The sequence below is a fragment of the Lycium ferocissimum genome, chromosome 5, assembly GCF_029784015.1.
Source record: "Lycium ferocissimum isolate CSIRO_LF1 chromosome 5, AGI_CSIRO_Lferr_CH_V1, whole genome shotgun sequence".
In the NCBI taxonomy this organism is placed as follows: Eukaryota; Viridiplantae; Streptophyta; class Magnoliopsida; order Solanales; family Solanaceae; genus Lycium; species Lycium ferocissimum.
The window spans coordinates 54,077,190-54,096,721 of NC_081346.1; positions in this window are offsets into that span (position 1 = coordinate 54,077,190).

Sequence of the window (19,532 nt, forward strand, 5' to 3'; positions counted from 1 at the left end):
TCGCTTCCCCCCTTTGGGGCTTTGCCTATACTATTTTTAAGTTCACAGTCTTGCCTTCAAATCTTTAATTCGTATACCTCTTACTATCTGCGTCTTATTCACATTGTTTCGATGGTCCATAGCTACGACAATCTATATGTGGGCTTAACATACTCGTGTCTTCCCTCTTCCCTTTACTCTATACGTAATTAGCTTCTTATAGTCGTAACTCATCATCATCGCTATCTTGGGGTTTTTCCCTCTTTACATACTACTTCCTTAAACTTGAGAACCATAATACCACATATCATTCTTTCCCCACTACCATCGCTACATAATATAACTTCTCAATTTATACTCGCTCATTGCTACAATTATTTATTCTTCCTTTAGCACATAATTAAAAATGTAGATATACCTGTGACGGCATCGGGGGGTGACTCTGGATCTTGTCGTTCAACCAATGCATACATACGATGCCGAGGACCACTCGAATTAGATGCTCTCTCGCCTCTACCCCGCACTACTAGTGTACGGGAGTCTTGTCCCGCGGGGCGCATAGATGACGAAGATTTCGATCCCGTGGGCCGGACCGCACGTTGCCGCCTCGAAATGGGCACTCTCTCATAATATGACCGGCCACAACTATAGCAAACATCGACCCCACTCGACATGGTCCCCAATGTTGCTTACCGCACCAAATACATTGTGGTATGGACGATCTCGTCTGGCCCGAATCACTTCTATACTGAGAACCAGACTCTCTGAAACTCTGACTCGGTCCGGAATGAATGGAGTAATCGGACCCCTGGCCTGAGTGCCTAGAAGATGACTTCCTCGATCTTCCTCTATAGCTGCTATCGGTACCCATGGATCTGGCCCTCTTACTTTGCCCCTTATCACCTTCACGTTCACCCCTTTGCGGCTGTTGTTGCTCTTCTAAATTTTGGGCATGGGCTTGAATGCGGGAAATATCCATCCCGTCTTTTGCAATAAGTCGTTAAACATTGATATAAATATGGCCTAAGCCGCTTTTTTGTACACTCTATCACCCATGTCGGCCACCATCATCGGAGCATATCTCGCCAACGAATTAAATTGAAAGCTATTGTTATATCCCGCATTTTATGCAATCGGATAATTCAAGACAATTGCGGGAAGACCACAAGTAAGGCCACATTTTACCTTACTTGGCATATGAGTTGCTTATGAAAAATTTAGAAGAGGAATTAATGAGGAAGGTCAAGGGCATAAAGGGAAATTCGCAATATGACTCGTGGGAATGTGGAAGAAGACGAAGGGCAAATTTGGAAATTGGAAAATAATGGGTTACATGAATTACAAGAACTAGCCCAAAATATCATTGGGCTTGAAATTTTTTTAGCAAAAAGAGAGGCCCAACCGGCCATGCAAGTGGCTAGGCCCATTTGGAATTAAAATTTGGTCAATAAAAGGATGACTAAGTCATCCATATCACAACAAGTTCTAGAGATTTCAAGAGAAGAAGAACAAGAGAAAGAAGAGAGAAAAGCTTAAGGCCTTTCGGCCATGGTAAAATTTCCAAGGAAAAATTGATAAAAATTCTTCAAAAATCATTTCCTACTAATTAAAGGGTGCACAACAAGGTGGAGTTGTTGTTGGAACAAGAAAGGTTCAAAATCATACAAGTTGCCAAGAGTTAGGCAAGTGAGAAGTTGAAGAAGAAAGGTAAATCCTAATCTTGTTCTATGTGTTATACATGGTTTATATGTGTTATAGTATGCTAAAATGGATGAAATTCATGAAAGAGAGGAATATGGCATGTGGCCGTGTATATATATGTATGTGTAGGAATCATATTTCAATTATCTTGTTTAGTGTTTGGTTGTTATTGTTGTGGATGATATGTGAAGAAAATGGACGTTGAATGAATTTTGAGAAGTTGTAGTATGTATGTTGGTGTTGGCCGTGAGGTTATGGTGAAGGATGGAAGAGAATGAGTCAATTTTATTTAGTATTTTGCTTGTTGTTATGTTGTGGATTCTATGTTGCTAATGAATGTCTAGGAACCTTAGTGAAGTTGTAGTAGTGAAGACTTGTTTTAGAAGTTATATGGATGGAATGTAATGTCTTGCATGCATGAAAGATGATATGATTAGTATGATGTTGTTGGAATATAGCTTATGAGGTTGTTATTGTCTTCATTAAAGTTAGAAAGTTTTTTGGAAGAAGTAGTAAGTTGATTGAGTATGGAAGTTGTTGGTATTGTTGTTGTTGGAATTGTGGTTGATAGTTTGGCCGGGTTTGAATTCCCGGATTGTGTTTGATGAGAATTTGACTAAATTAAATGTTGAGGATGGTATATTTACAGAGGAAGCGCTGCCGAAATTTCGGTAGCCAAGTGGTTCCTTAAGATTCTAACTTTAAGTATGCTAATGAGAGTTTTGGTAAACATGACCAATTCGCAGATTTTGACGAGATTGCAACGGGAATTGCAAGTAGCAAAAGGAGCGAAAAGAGGTATGTAAGGCTTCGCCCTTCTTTCTATGGCATGTCTTAGACGTACTAAGTCGACTACGAGCCTCGGGGACCAATCCTTTTCTCGGAATCCAAGGTTGAAATTCGCTACTATTCAAAAGAGAATTGAACTAGAAATTGCGCCAATTGTTGGAAAAGTCCCTAGACATCTAGAACTTACACAAATAGGACCCGATTACTCTAAGATCCTCATAAGTGACGCCATGAATTATAGAATACGTAAATTCGATACGCCGCCTCAATTGGCCCGAGGTGGGCCCCTTTGTTCCCGGATTTTCTTTATTGTTTTATTTGACTCATTGTGAAGTAGAATCTAAAGGAAACTTTTGGGTTATCATCTCGACTATTAAGAGATAGTTGTTTTAACTAGTCCATCGATTCCAAGGCTTGTTTTCCCTTCTAGAAATTTGTAAATGTTTTCGAAAATATTTACTTTTCTCCAAATTAAATTTGTACACTTTTTGAAAGTCTTTACAACTAAAATGACGACTATGATTCTAGGGTGGAAATGATGATGCTGAAGATGAGGAAATGTCTATGACACTACATAACATGACATGATATAATATAATATGATATATGTATATGTACATGGGGACATGGGGGAAGGGACATATGGGAAATGGGAAGGGAACCATGTTTCATTGCCACCTGGTCAGCTGGCTTATCATCCCGGACGCGGGATGCCCGGACGCGGGATATATGGGCGAGCCGATATATTCGGTGCTATGTGGGCGAGCCGACGCTGTTCGGTGCTATGCTATGCCATGATATGCTATGATACGCTATGCTATGCCATGATATGCTATGATACGCTATGCTATGCCATGATATGCTATGATACGCTATGCTATGCCATGATATGCTATGCCATGATATACTATGATACGCTGTGCTATGCCATGATATACCATGATAAGCTATGCTATGCCATGATATGCTATGACACGCTATGCTAGGATATGGTATGATCTCCTATGATATAGCACGACATGATGTTATATGATAAGGTATGTCATAATACGCGCTCTATTTTCTATGTCTATGGTAAGAGATATCTTCCTAAGATAAGCACGCGTAGTATCAGTGCCGAAAGGGCCTTCCTATGTACGAGTTATTTTCTTACTTCATTGCATATCCCCGAACCTATGACATGGTGATCCTACCTATGTTTATACTTGCATTGTTCACCTCCTTGCCTTACATACTTGGTACATTATTTGTCGACGTCCCTTCTTGTGGACGCCGCGTTCATGCGCGCGAGTCGGCGTAGAGGCGGATTTGATCGTTAGGAGCTTTACCAGCCGTGCTTGACAGCGCTCCAGTTGTTCCGGGGCCTCACTCCCGTGGTACTCTTTTGTGTATATATGTTCGGGTTCGACAGTACTCGGCCCTTCCTATGTATATGTATACTATGTTAGAGGCTCGTACTTGACTATGCACGTAGATGTTTGGGGTTCTGAGTGTCCTTGTCGTTGTATAACGTATTGTTCAAGCTTGTTAATCTATGTACATCATTATGTTACTAATGTATATGTCAAAAAAAAAATGGTGCAGTTCATATGGCCCACTTAGTAATAAAGGTAATATGATAGACAAGGGGTGTCCGGTACAAGTATCGGGCGCTCGTCGCGGCCCTAGTTGGGGCGTGACAGCTATATCCTCGGGCGCTAATATTTCCTTGCTTCAAGTTCAAGAATCTATCCGCTCTAGCTCGTCGGACCTCGGGTGGCAAATAATGACGAATGAAGGCATCAACGAACTCTTGCCACACGGGAGGGGGCGCATTTTCTTGCCTCGACGCTCTCCAATTATTGTACCATAGAACTGCCACATCCGGAGTCTATAAGATGCTAACTCCATCGATTCGATTTCAGAGGCATGAATAATCCTCAATGTCCTCAACATTTCATCAATAAAACTTTGAGGGTCTTCGTCCGGCTTCGACCCGAAAAACTCGGGGATTCATACTCATAAAATCACGAGCTCTAGTACTAGCCGAACGATCACTCGGGCCCACGTTCCCGCCGCGCTTGGGCGGCAATTTAAGCTGTGTCAATAAGTTAATGGCCTCGGCCACTTGTTGGCCTGAAGTAGATGGTGGAGGAACTGTAGGCATAGGAGCTGGAGCTGAAGCCCCTTCTTGCTCTTCCGTAACGGGCGGAGTAGTGGAGGCACTAGATGGAACCTCATCATGTGATTCTCCCTCATCTATATTCATAGGCGGCTCTATTTCGCGCCGCCTCTTCATCGTAGTCTCGCCCCTCTGGGCGGCTTTAGCTTTCCCTTTTGGCGGCATTTCTGAAATCACAACATACTCATTAGGGAGGAGTTTCATCTTATACTTGGCTCTATCGCACGATCTCACATGAAGAAAGATGGTCATTTTTCCTAAATGCCCTGTAGCCTCTTGTTCATTAGCGTGGCGCGCAACACACCATAAACAAGACTCTACTAGACACGGCTCGTAGACACTTCCTAGGTTTTGATATCTAGCTACGATACCACTTTTGTCACGACCCGACCTACGGGCCGCGACGGGTACCGAGGTTGACCACTTGTAAGCACCCCTCATTCTATTGCTTAACTTTGTCTTTATGCATTTCTCTTATCGTTTATAATCATAGGAAACGACTTTCATATAGAACATATTTACTTATATAACGTAGGCCCTTCGGGCTATCAAAATAATAATAATATACATAGGCTTTCATTTACACAATGACTATGGGACCATACTACCCACACATACGTATCTACGAGCCTCTACTGGAATACTAGATATATGGGCGGGACAGGACCCCGCCGTGCCCAAAATACATGTACACAAAATGATGTCTCAACGTAGCACCTCCGGAATAAAGGAGGGCTTCTGCAACTCCGCTGATGGCTACTGTGAATCGGCACCGTCTCCCTGTCTACCTGTGGGCATGAACACAGCGTCCAAAGAGAAGGACGTCAGTACGAATATTGTACTGAGTATGTAAAGCATGAGCAGTAATGATGGAGAAGCATAGCAGTAACATAGGAAATAACACAAGATGGGAGACATCAACATTCTCTTCATAGTACTTACCTGCTTTCCGTAGGAACATTTCATGTGCTATTTCGTGTTCGTATACATACATTCATATCTTTTACTTACTTACCTTTCATATCTATTCTCTTGTCATACTCATGCTTGTATCACGTACTTGGCATATACATAGCCCTTACTCGGCACTTACATGGTATTAGCATATTCGTACTCTAATTCTTTGTCATATACATAGCATACTCGTGCTCTTAAAGATGTCATATACTTATCTCATTCGTACTCACATGAATGTGATGCATATGGTATAATCATACGGGTAACATAATCATACTTATATAGATATCATACGTGAAGCATCGTCGTGCTCATATAAGCATCATACATATAACATAATCGCATTCATAACGGTACCATACTTAAAAGATACTCGTATTCATATAGGTTAGTATCATTCGTACTCGGCCCCTCGGCTCGATGGGTTCGCTAGCATACGTACTCGGCCCTCTTGGCTCGATGACATTACTGGTATACGTACTCGGCCCTCTTGGGCTCGATGGGACCATTGGTATACGTACTCGGCCCTCTTGGGCTCGATAGGCTTGATGGCATTCGTACTCGGCCCTCTCGGGCTCGATGGGCTTAACAGTATCCGTACTCGGCCCTCATGGGCTCGATGGGCTTAATGGTACACGTAATCGGCCCTTCTGGGCTCAATACATACATATATACATATACATCACATAGGGGTATCATGACCTTAACGTATCTAGTCATCATCTTGCATTCATCATTCACATACATATACTTATCATAATGTCGCATCTATTTATACACATTTGATCATTATCCGTATTCGGCCTCATAGGCTCGACAGCATATCGTATTCGGCCACGAGGGCTCGATCACATCACATATATCTCATATCGTACGTGCATCATCATATCGCCATAATACATACATTTGTGCATACATTCCATATACTCAACATCGTACATCTTGTAGAATTATGATTATGGATTGTCTTATAAGCATATCATGGTTCTATCGTAACTTAACATCACTATCATATATGCATAACTGTAATAACTGCCCGACCGTATATGTAATACCTCGCATTTTGTACGTCGGAATATTTTAAGTTAGTTGCGGCAAGTTGAAGACAAGGCTATTTTTCCGACTTTGTTTTAAGACATAAGATGCCTACAATTTATTTGCATGGATTATTAAGGAAAATTTGGGGCCAAAAGTTAAATATGAAAAGTTGGCTATTTCATGAAAATGAAGGCATGTGGGCCATGGCCACATGGAAGCTTGGTACATGTTATTTAAAAGATGACAAATTCATTATTTTTCATCCTTAAGAAAATTCTAGAGAATTGGAGGAAAAAGAAAAGAAAAAGAAGAAAAAGAAATGAAGCATGTGCATGGCATGTGCACCCAATTTATATATATATATGATAAGTCATGAAGGGAAGACCAACTCATTATTTGTCATCTAGAGATTTCAAGAAATATGAAGAAAGAAAAAAAAAAAAAAGAGAACGGCTAGAGGGGCTGGCCGAACCAGCCCCATGAGTTGATCATGGAAAATTTCTTGCTTCAAGCTTTCCTACTAATTGAAAGGCCCACGTTAATGTGGAGTAGTTGGTAGAGCAAGCAAAGCGCTCGTTTTTGCGGGAAAGAGTTCTAGCCGAGGGAGCACTAGGTGGAAAAAGGTATGGTTCAATCTTATCTTCATGTTTTATGGACGATTTGTGCATGTTGTAGTGTGTAGAATTGAATGGAAGTCATGAAAAATATATGGGTGGTGTGATGTTGTTGTGGCCGTGAGTTGTGCCATGTGTTGTAGGAAAATGAATTAATGTTATTTAGTATGTTGGTTGTTGTTGTTATGAATTATGTGATGAAGAAATGAATGAAATGCATGAAAAGATGATGTTGAAGTTGTAGCCGTGTATGTTGTTGTTATGGCCGAATATGGGTTGTATTGTTTGGCAAGGAATGAACAAATTTTATTTAGTTTAATTTGGTTGTTGTGTTGTGGATTATGTAATGAAAATGAAGGTGTTGGATGATACTAGTTGAGGTTGGGATCATTTGTAAGCTAATGTAGAAGTTAGCATAATGGTAATATGGTTTCTTATATTTACATGAATTATGTTGTAAAATGTGGTTGTTGATGTATTTGATGAAATTGAAAGAAAGAAACGTATTGTTGTTATTCCTATGGCATTTGGAAAGTTTCGGGTGAAGTATGGTTTATTGGTGGAATTGTTGAATATTGTGTAAATTGTATAAAATACTCTTGAATCATGTTTAAATGATGGCAAACTAGGGAATGAGTATGTAAATGTTGATATTGGCTTGAAAGTTTGAAGTTGGAATAGAAGTTGTTTCATTATATAGCAAGGAAGACTACTTGCGTTAGGATGTGTTTTGTATTGATTGTTGGTACTATTGTTGATATTGTGGCCGAGTTACATTCCCGGATTTGTTGTTGTAATTTTTGGCCGAGTTGGACTCTCGGGGATGGTGCATTTACAGGGGAAATGCGGCCGAAATTTCTGTAAGACAAGTGTTACTTCAAGATTCAACTCCTAAAAGCTTATAGTAATGTTTGGTAACTATGACCATTTGTAGATTTTGGAGAAAACGGGACTCGAGTTTGGACGAGCGAGAAAGGCGAATAAGGTATGTAAGGCTTCATCTTTTGTTCTCTTGGCATGTCCTAGGCATAATAAGTTTTGATACGAGCCTCGGGGACGACTCTGCTCCTAGGAATCCGAGCTTAGATTTGGCCCTTTTTCATTCAATGGAATTGAATTAGATACTTTATGTTTTGTTGGAAAAATAGCTTAAACATCTATAACTCTCACAAATGGAACCGAATTACCTTGAAACCTTCATAGGTGGCTCCATAAAGCCCAATGTTCGTAGTTTTACATACGCCACCTCGCCTTGACCCGAGGTGGGCCCCAACTTCCGAGATTTTTTTTTTCACGTTGACTTAATTGACTTATTTTGAGCGTTATGCAAGTACAACTTTTGACTAAGTTCCGATTATTGAAAAGTGATTGTTTTGACTATTCCATTGAGTTCTATGATATATTTTGCCATGTACAAACGATCCCAAAGGTTTTGTCTTTGACATAGTTCGTCGCAACTCCGAAAGGTATGACCTATGGCTATTGGCTGATTGCCTTTAAAAGACCTATCGTCTGGATTGTTCCTTCGAGTCTTGGCACACATTATTTTGTTTGACCTTGTATATGGTTTTCTCACTACTCTGCTCGTGCAAGCTTAATATGTCTTTCACCGAGTCCCGGGCCGGGTACGCATTCGTGCAACTTCTCTGCATTGTTCACCCAGTCCCTCACTAGAGGGCCGGTACGCTATATATATATATATATATATATATATATATATATATATATATGATGATGTGATGAGATGGAGATGGCGGCCGGGATGGCATACCGAGAGAGAGAGAGTTGAGAGAGAGAGAGAGAGGGAGAGAGAGTACGTTATTCACCGAGTCCCTTACTAGAGGGCCGGGTGCGGTATGTATATATGTACGTCGTATGCATACATGATTATGACATGATTTTACTCACCGAGTCCCTCACTAGAGGGCCGGGTACAGTATATACGTTCGATGATATAACGATATGATTATGATAAGATTTTACTTACCGAAATATGCATATGCATGGCAAATGTTTTAAAAAGGCAAGTCTTATGATTTTCTGTACTCTTTACTCTAGTGTGATCCCGCTTACTATATTTCATGCCTTACATACTCGGTACATATTCCGTCATCGACCCCTTTCTTCGGGGGTTGCGTTTCATGCCGCGCGGTACACCCGGATGAGTTGAAGATATTAGCGAGAAGATGTTCCGGCGGGATTGGCGAGCTCCATTTTCTCGAGTCTGCCGGGTCCGAGCGTTATGATATGGATTCATGTTCGAGTTACGAGACTTTGCGAGACGGTGTCGTGGGTATAAGATGTCGATTATGTAAGCGGCTATGTAAGCCGAAGTGTTATTCTGTATTGTATTATAAGTTCTGTATGTTTTCATATGTTATAAATTCTTTTTTATTTGAGGAAGGTAAAAAGCGTTTTATTCTTCGGAAAATTTCTGCTATGCATGTGTGTCATGATTTGAGAGCCAGCGTGAGTATGAGTATTATGTGAGTCCGCGGGTTCGCTCGGCCCTAAATAAGGGTCGGGTACCCATCACGCCCTAACGAAAATTAGGGTGTGACAAATTGGTATCAGAGCGGTTCGTCCTAGGGGTTGTCTGCAAAGTCGTGTTCGGTAGAGTCCTGTTTATGGTGTGAAGCACGCCACATTTATAAACAGGAGGCTACGGGGCATCTAGGATGGTTACTCTTCCTTGACATCTTAGATCGTGCGATAGAGCCAAGTTATAAGAAATGAGATTTCTTCCGCTAACCTTTGACTTCAGCAGAGAAATGGCATCGACGGAAGAAAACGACTAGCGACATCGGAAGCTACGAAGTACGCAGGTAAGTAACGGTATGAAAGATATATGTTGGGTAAGATATGGAAGTACGATTGAAATACGAGTTGAAGATCAAAAGAGACAGGAAACAAGAAAGTGTAACAGATGCCGTTTGAGTTGGGAATATGAGGTACGTTCATTATTTTTGTCTTGTTGATGATGTTGGAAGCCCCCGTGAGTTTGTGATATGATGCGATATGCATATATGTGTGTTGTGTGAAGCATTGTTGGTATTTCGTGTGTACAGGTTTTGAGATAGTAACAGTTACAGAGGAGACTCTGCCGAAATTTTTTCAGAAATGAAGTGAAAATAAGATATAAGCTTGTAATATGTCTTGGAAAGTCGTGCCAATAACAATGATAAGATTTGACTAAGTTACGAGTATGGCCGACCCCGAGAAAAGAACTGTGACGGGTACGAATGAATAGATAAGGCGATACGGAACGATAAGGATAAAGTGGATCGGAAAAGAGTAAAAGGTTAAGAAGTAGGAATAAGATACGAATACGATATAATGTGAATACAACGAGGATTGTTATGAAAATAAGTAAAGCCTAGTGAGAAAGTGGCTAAAGCTATGACGTGGTCTACGTAGCTAGAAGATAAAGGTAAGCGTGAAACGGGAAGAGTGAAATATAGAACGAATGAGAAAGGCTTGTCAAGTTCTGTAGGAAAAGTTTGGGATAAGCATTACATAATAGTGGAAATGATAGCGAGTGCAAAAAAAAAAAAAAAAAAAAAAAAAAAAAAGGGGGGTAACTGGAAGAAGGAAATAAGGAGGGAATGAGACAACGACATGGTAATAGGCCACGATATGTGCAGCCTAAGGACACGAGTACTATAAGTGACGGGAATGTGAAAGACTCGGTTACAGAAAAGACGAGGACCAAAGGAGGGGTAAAATAGTAATTATGCTATAAGAGCGCTTCGAACTCCGTTAAGATTTCGACTTACTCCAGATCACGTGACGGAGGTCATGCGGTGAGGTGGACGCGATTATACTGGCGTTGAGGCATCATATTTCATCGAAGTTTCAAAGTTAAGCGTCTTTGAAGCGAGAGAAATCCTGGGATGGGTGACCCCCTGGGAAGTTTTCTGGAAGTTCTACAAATTCAGACGTAGGAAGTAAATAAGGAGTTAGAGTGACTTAAGGATAAATTAAGAGTTCGAGAAGTGGGCAGAAACCCTACGAGGTCACGCAGAACGGGGCGAATTAGACCGATAAAGAGGAAAGAGGTACATCGCAGCTTTAGAATTAGGGGGAAATTGGAATGGAGTTGGAGATATCTTGTAAACAAGATAGTAGGGACTATATGTGTACATAGGTACGCACGGGATATTCTGAACATGGTTAGGTCAGCAAATATATGTATTCCGGTAATTAACGTGGCGGTATATGGAAGGCATTACTCGGACAGAGTAACGAGATTCAAGTGGAAAGATATATAAAGAGTGCAAATGTTACAAGGCAAGCCAATGTCTTTTTCACTACAAGCTAAGCTTGGAAAGGGTTAATACAGCAATATCTGGAAAGGAAAGAAAGTGAGTAAACGAACGACAACGGGAACCAAAATGTAGGAATAAAGCGCCGCCTAATTAGGATTGGAAATACGGATATAGGGCGGAGTATAATTGGGTAATGGCATAAGTATACCCCTAAAGGGGGAAGCAAGGAGAGAGATACAAGTGTAAGGCGAAGACAATCGACACTACAATGTCCGGATACGAATGTTTGGGCCGCGGGTAAAGCTCTTTCCGAGACAAGCTAGGGAGATCGAAAAGCCAGTAAAGGGATAGAAGAGTTCGGATTAGAGATAAGGTAATGACATGAGACAATATGTTGAAATGTGACAAGATGAGTAAAGAAGGATTGTAAGACGATTTAAGCAAAGTGATCAGAACTAGTTGGCCACTAAAAGGAGCGTGAATTTATACGCCGACTTCTTTCCGGATTGTATCAGCCGATAGTGGTTGAAGCGAGGGAACTACTGTTAGTAACTCGAAACGACGAAATTATATGACGACAATTGGTATCAACACTCGAATTCATTCCGGGGCAAATGGTTATGCATAAAGATAATGTCCGTGAAGAACGTAATTAAATTCGACAGGAAGGAGAAACTAACCCAGGATATATATTGGACCTTACTACATTGTTCGTGAGGTAAGAGGGTCACGTACTAAAGACATGGTTTGGTTAAGGTACCGCGACGAAATAATAGCAGAAAGGAAATGACTTGCGAACTGAGGAGGAAACGAAGGAGAAATGTGATTGGTAAATAAGATTGCATGCCATGGTAATAAAGGACCCCCCCCCTCGAGACCCTTAAGACCCTATACGACTAGTTGAACATTCGAGGACGAATGTTCCAAAGGGGGGAAGGATGTAATACCTCGCATTTTGTACGTCGGAATATTTTAAGTTAGTTGCGGCAAGTTGAAGACAAGGCTATTTTTCCGACTTTGTTTTAAGACATAAGATGCCTACGATTTATTTGCATGGATTATTAAGGAAAATTTGGGGCCAAAAGTTAAATATGGAAAGTTGGCTATTTCATGAAAAGGAAGGCATGTGGGCCATAGCCACATGGAAGCTTGGTACATGTTATTTAAAAGATGACAAATTCATTATTTTTCATCCTTAAGAAAATTCTAGAGAATTGGAGGAAAAAGAAAAGAAAAAGAAGAAAAGACATGGAGCATGTGCATGGCATGTGCACCCAATTTATATATATATATATGATAATATATAGGGAAGACCAACTCATTATTTGTCATCTAGAGATTTCAAGAAATATGAAGAAAGAAAAAAAAAAAAAAGAGAACGGCTAGAGGGGATGGCCGAAATTGTCTCCCAATGAGTTGATCATGGAAAATTTCTTGCTTCAAGCTTTTCTACTAATTGAAAGGCCCTCGTTAACGTGGAGTAGTTGGTAGAGCAAGCAAAGCGCTCGTTTTTGCGAGAAAGAGTTCTAGCCGAGGGAGCGCTAGGTGGAAAAAGGTATGGTTCAATCTTATCTTCATGTTTTATGGATGATTTGTGCATGTTGTAGTGTGTAGAATTGAATGGAAGTCATGAAAAATATATGGGTGGTGTGATGTTGTTGTGGTGTGAGTTGTGCCATGTATGGTAGGAAAATGAATTAATGTTATTTAGTATGTTGGTTGTTGTTGTTATGAATTATGTGATGAAGAAATGAATGAAATGCATGAAAAGGTGATGTTGAAGTTGTAGCCGTGTATGTTGTTGTTATGGCCGAATATGGGTTGTATTGTTTGGCAAGGAATGAACAAATTTTATTTAGTTTAATTTGGTTGTTGTGTTGTGGATTATGTAATGAAAATGAAGGTGTTGGATGATACTAGTTGAGGTTGGGATCATTTGTAAGCTAATGTAGAAGTTAGCATAATGGTAATATGGTTTCTTATATTTACATGAATGATGTTGTAAAATGTGGTTGTTGATGTATTTGATGAAATTGAAAGAAAGAAACGTATTGTTGTTATTCCTATGGCATTTGGAAAGTTTCGGGTGAAGTATGGTTTATTGGTGGAATTGTTGAATATTGTGTAAATTGTATAAAATACTCTTGAATCATGTTTAAATGATGGCAAACTAGGGAATGAGTATGTAAATGTTGATATTGGTTTGAAGGTGTGAAGTTGGAATAGAAGTTGTTTCATTATATAGCAAGGAAGACTACTTGCGTTAGGATGTGTTTTGTATTGATTGTTGGTACTATTGTTGATATTGTGGCCGAGTTACATTCTCGGATTTGTTGTTGTAATTTTTGGCCGAGTTGGACTCTCGGGGATGGTGCATTTACAGGGGAAATGCTGCCGAAATTTTTGTAAGACAAGTGTTACTTCAAGATTCAACTCCTAAAAGCTTATAGTAATGTTTGGTAACTATGACCATTTGTAGATTTTGGAGAAAACGGGACTCGAGTTTGGACGAGCGAGAAAGGCGAATAAGGTATGTAAGGCTTCATCTTTTGTTCTCTTGGCATGTCCTAGGCATAAAAAGTTTTGATACGAGCCTCGGGGACGACTCTGCTCCTAGGAATCCGAGCTTAGATTTGGCCCTTTTTCATTCAGTGGAATTGAATTAGATACTTTATGTTTTGTTGGAAAAATAGCTTAAACATCTATAACTCTCACAAAGGGAACCGAATTACCTTGAAACCTTCATAGGTGGCTCCATAAAGCCCAATGTTCGTAGTTTTACGTACGCCACCTCGCCTTGACCCGAGGTGGGCCCCAACTTCCGAGATTTTTTTTTCACGTTGACTTAATTGACTTATTTTGAGCGTTATGCAAGTACAACTTTTGACTAAGTTCCGATTATTGAAAAGTGATTGTTTTGACTATTCCATTGAGTTCTATGATATATTTTGCCATGTACAAACGATCCCAAAGGTTTTGTCTTTGACATAGTTCGTCGCAACTCCGAAAGGTATGACCTATGGCTATTGGCTGATTGCCTTTAAAAGACCTATCGTCTGGATTGTTCCTTCGAGTCTTGGCACACATTATTTGTTTGACATTGTATATGGTTTTCTCACTACTCTGCTCGTGCAAGCTTAATATGTCTTTCACCGAGTCCCGGGCCGGGTACGCATTCGTGCAACTTCTTCGCATTGTTCACCGAGTCCCTCGCTGGGGGCGGTACATATATATATATATATATATATATATATATATATATATATATATACGTATATGATATGATGATGTGATGAGATGGAGATGGTGGCCAGGATGGCATACCGAGTCTGTTGTTAGCGGGGCCGGGCACGTTATTCACCGAGTCCCTTACTAGAGGGCCGGGTACGGTATGTATATATGTACATCTGCATGCATACATGATTATGACATGATTTTACTCACCGAGTCCCTCACTAGAGGGCCGGGTACGGTATATACGTTCGATGATACAACGATATGATTATGATAAGATTTTACTTACCGAAATATGCATATGCATGGCAAATGTTTTAAAAAAGCAAGTCTTATGATTTTACGTACTCTTTACTTCGGTGTGATCCCGCTTACTATATTTCATGCCTTACATACTCGGTACATATTCCGTGCGACCCCCTTTCTTCGGGGGCTGCGTTTCATGCGCGCGGTACACCCGGATGAGTTGAATATATTAGCGAGAAGATGTTCCGGCGGGATCGGCGAGCTCCATTTTCTCGGAGTCTTTCGCGGGTCTGAGCGTTATGATATGGATTCATGTTCCGAGTTAGAGACTTTGCAGACAGTGTCGTGGGTATAAGATGTCGATTATGTAAGCGGCTATGTAAGCCGAAGTGTTATTCTGTATTGTATTATAAGTTCTGTATGTTTTCATATGTTATAAATTCTTTTTGATTTGAGGAAGGTAAAAAGCATTTTATTCTTCGGAAAATTTCTGCTATGCATGTGTGTCATGATTTGAGAGCCAGCGTGAGTATGAGTATTATGTGAGTCCGCGGGTTCGCTCGGCCCTAAATAAGGGTCGGGTTCCCATCACGCCCTAACAGAAATTAGGGTGTGACAATATAGGTGCGGTATAATAATCAATAATATGCTCATCAATATGCCCTTTATAACATTCTTATCATAATTCATCATAAAGACTCTTAGCTTACTATCATCATTTTCGCATTCAACTCATATCTCTTATTTCGTATAGCTATTCGTGAGTGAGGACTCTTGACTTTCTTGGAGATGGGACATTCGTAGTAAAGAGAGATTTCATGCCATAGAAGTCATGCCTTGGAAAGAAAGGGCTAAGCTTTACATACCTTTGTCGTTTAGCTTATTCTATTGCTTGCTCGTTCTCCTTTAATGCTTTCGTTTACCTTCAATGGAATTCGTATCAACATTAGCTATATAATCGTGGAATCATACTTACTAAGGCTATAGAAATTTGGGCAGCATCTCCTTTGTTTATACTACTTTCCACCATATTCCATATCAACTCCCAACATTCATAATAATCATCATGATATCATTAACAATAATCGTAGTTCATTCACATGATTCGCATTCCATAATTTCACCTCAATTTCCCATAGTTATGACTAAAAATCCATCGTCGTATTCTTTCATATCCAATACTTATTTCATGTCCTAAAGGTCATTTATAACGTATTTATATCATTAACATATTCATTTCCACGATTCAATCCAACTACTATTTCAAGATGACATTATTCTTCCATATCTAACCCATTTGCTATACACTCTTTCAATTCATATGTTTCAACATAATAATACTTCAATTAGCATGGAATAAACATGAAACTTACCTTGGATGATGGAGGAACAAGCCTTGGATGACAATTCACCTTTTCCACCAAAACCCTACTTTCTCTCTCTTGGGATTTCTTGATTTGTATGACTTTTGATGGGTTTCTTTCACTTGATTCTCTTGATTTCTTATTTTTGATCTTTGATTTCTCTTATTTTCTTGTGTTTGAGGTGTATGGAACTCTCTAGAGTTTTCTTGAATGAGAGAGGTGAAGAGATGAAGTGAAATGAAATGAAAAAGGGTCCCTTATATAAAATTGAGTTCAGCCCGATTGGAAATATACGGACCAACATACGGTCCGTATAATTTATACCAGCCGTATGTTGGACCGTACATTTGGTCCAGAGAGTTATGTCTTGCTGGGCTGGATCTACGGCTGGACATACGTCCAGTATATTTTATACGGCCAGTATGTCTGGCCGTATGTCTACCCAGTTTTCCGAGTTCTGTTTCGTCGACTCGTTTGATCTCCGATCCTTGTGGAACCTTCTTAACACTTGTTCATCACTTCAATACCATTCTACGGGACGTTATAACTCTCCCTTGGGGCATCATTCATACGCCATTAACTCAATGCTCGTACTCTTTATCCGATACTCTCAACTTACAACTCGCTTCTCTTTAACAACTTCCTTTTCTTAACTCGGATGTCTTTGGAAATCTTAATTAGGTCGATCGATTACTATCTCTCGCTCCTCTAAACCTCATGTTCATCGCGTCCCTCATGAGTCTATTCACTTGTACGCTAAAGGAGATTTCCGAGGTGTAACATTGAATGACTAGTGTTAATTTGGTGGAGTCCAAATTGAACAACCCCCGTTTGATCTAACAGCTTGCAAGAGATGGCTATTCTCTTAAGGATTGTTCGAATAAGATAGGTGCCCTTTGATCCTTTTGGGAGGTAACTAGGACTAGTTTTTCTAGTTATTGTCCAATTATTATTCAAATTGTGTCTTCTTTCTATCTTTGTTATTTTTCTTGCATCACTAGGCCTCTCATAAATCGGTGCACTCGGTCACCCATATCCGCTACCATGGTCGGAGCATATCTAGCCAAAGAATTGAAGCGGAGACTATACTCTAAGGCAGGCACTCATACTTCCTTGCCTAAGATTCAAGAACTTATCAGCTTTAGCCCACCGAACCTTTGAAGGTAAGTAATGTTGGAGGAAGGCATTCATAAATTCTTGCCATACCGGGGGAGGTGCATTGACTCCCCGTGAAGCCATCCAAACCGTGTACCACTGAACCATAACATCCCATAATCTATAGGACGCGAACTATACTGACTCAATGTCTGAAGCATGCATTAACCGAAGTGTTCTCAACATCCCATCAATAAAGTTTTGAGGGTCCTCATCCGGCTTTGACTCGATGAATTTCGAAGGGTTTAAGCTAATAAAATCACGGGCTCTTGTACTAACAACCCTATCACCTTGACCTGTACCTTGCCGCTGGGCCTGAGCAGCAACTAATTGAGTGAGCAAATAAATGGCCTCTTTCATATCTTGGCCTGAAGCATCTGGGGGAGGTGCTGGGGCTGAGGCTCCCTCATGCTCCACTGAAGCGGGTAATGGGTGGGAGGATCTAGACGGAACCTCATTTTGGGATTCATCCCCCTCTATAACATTGGCGGTATTCTTTCGGCCGCTTTTACTCGCCTTTGTCTTGTCTTGCCCTTTTGGGCTGCTATAGCTTTCCTCATTACAGGAATTTCTGAAATACATAATACACGGTTAAGGAAAGAGAAATCATTATATCATGGCTCTATCGCACGATCTTATGAAGAAAGAAGGTTATTCATTCCTAAAATGCCCGCAGCCTCCTGTTTATAAGTGTGGCGCGCAACACACCCATAAAAAAGACTCTACTGGACACGGCTCGTAGACACACCCTAGGACAGAACTGCTCTAATACCACATTTGTCAAGACCCAACCGGAGGGCCATAACGGGCGCCCGGTGCTAACCCACCCGGGCACCTCTTATCATACATTCACATTCACATGTAGGTGAGCCACATGGCCTACGCATGATTTCTATACATAAATAATACTAATCTCATTGGGGAATGACACATTCATATCATCATCAACAACTATGCCCATATCCATATACACAAGCCGACGAGGCTGACAAAATGATATACAAAATATAAGCCGACAAGGCTAAAAGACATCTAACCATACTCAACTGTCTACGAGCCTCAAAAGAGAGTATGTAACATCATATAGACGGGATAGGACCCCGCCATGCCCATATGTATGTACACAAAAGGATAGTACCAACAGTTGCAGCTCCGGATCAAATGGAACTCCCCTATGCAGTCCCTGAACAAATAATCTATGGATCAAGTCTGTCTCCATGTCCACCTGCGGGCATGACGCAGCATCCACAAACAAAAGGACGTCAGTACGAATAATCAACAACATAACGGAAGCATAAGAAACAACATAAGATAGGAGAGTCATGAGATAATGGAGCCATTTGTACCTCTAGTGGTAACCATTCTGTTTTCTTACCCATTTTCTAATAGCAACCTTCCATCTATAATCTTACTCGTATATGTATATATTAGTATCATACCTAACCATGAAGGTTCGTTGTTTCACGTACGTGGCCATGACAAGGCTCGGTGTCATACGCACCTGGCTCTACCAAGGCTCAGTGTTATCCGTACCCAACTGCAGTGGTGTGCGTGCGATAGGTACCATACCCGGCCATATAAGCTCGGTGTTACATAATAGTCATACATACTTAGACACGTATTGTCACGACCCGTCTAGGGGCCGTGACGAGTACCCGATACTTGTACCGAGCACCCCTTACCTATCATTTTACCTGTACCTCTTAGCAAGTCGTATGAACAGTGCCGTTTTTTTTTTGAACTGAACATTAACATTAGCAGCGTCATTATGAACATAGATCAGTTAGCTTCGCTATCGCTTCATACAACAGCATTAAGATGCCAAATACCACATATTTAAGCTTGTACATAATCGTACATATCTATCTACGAGCCTCTAGACATAGTACACTTATACATAAAGAGCCGAGTCTTGTCGTGCCGAAAATATATACACAAAAGAGTACCACGGAAGTGAGGCTCGAACAAGCTGAGAAATATTTATCAAGTACGGGTAGTAGAGCTCCTAAGGATCAAATCACTTTGT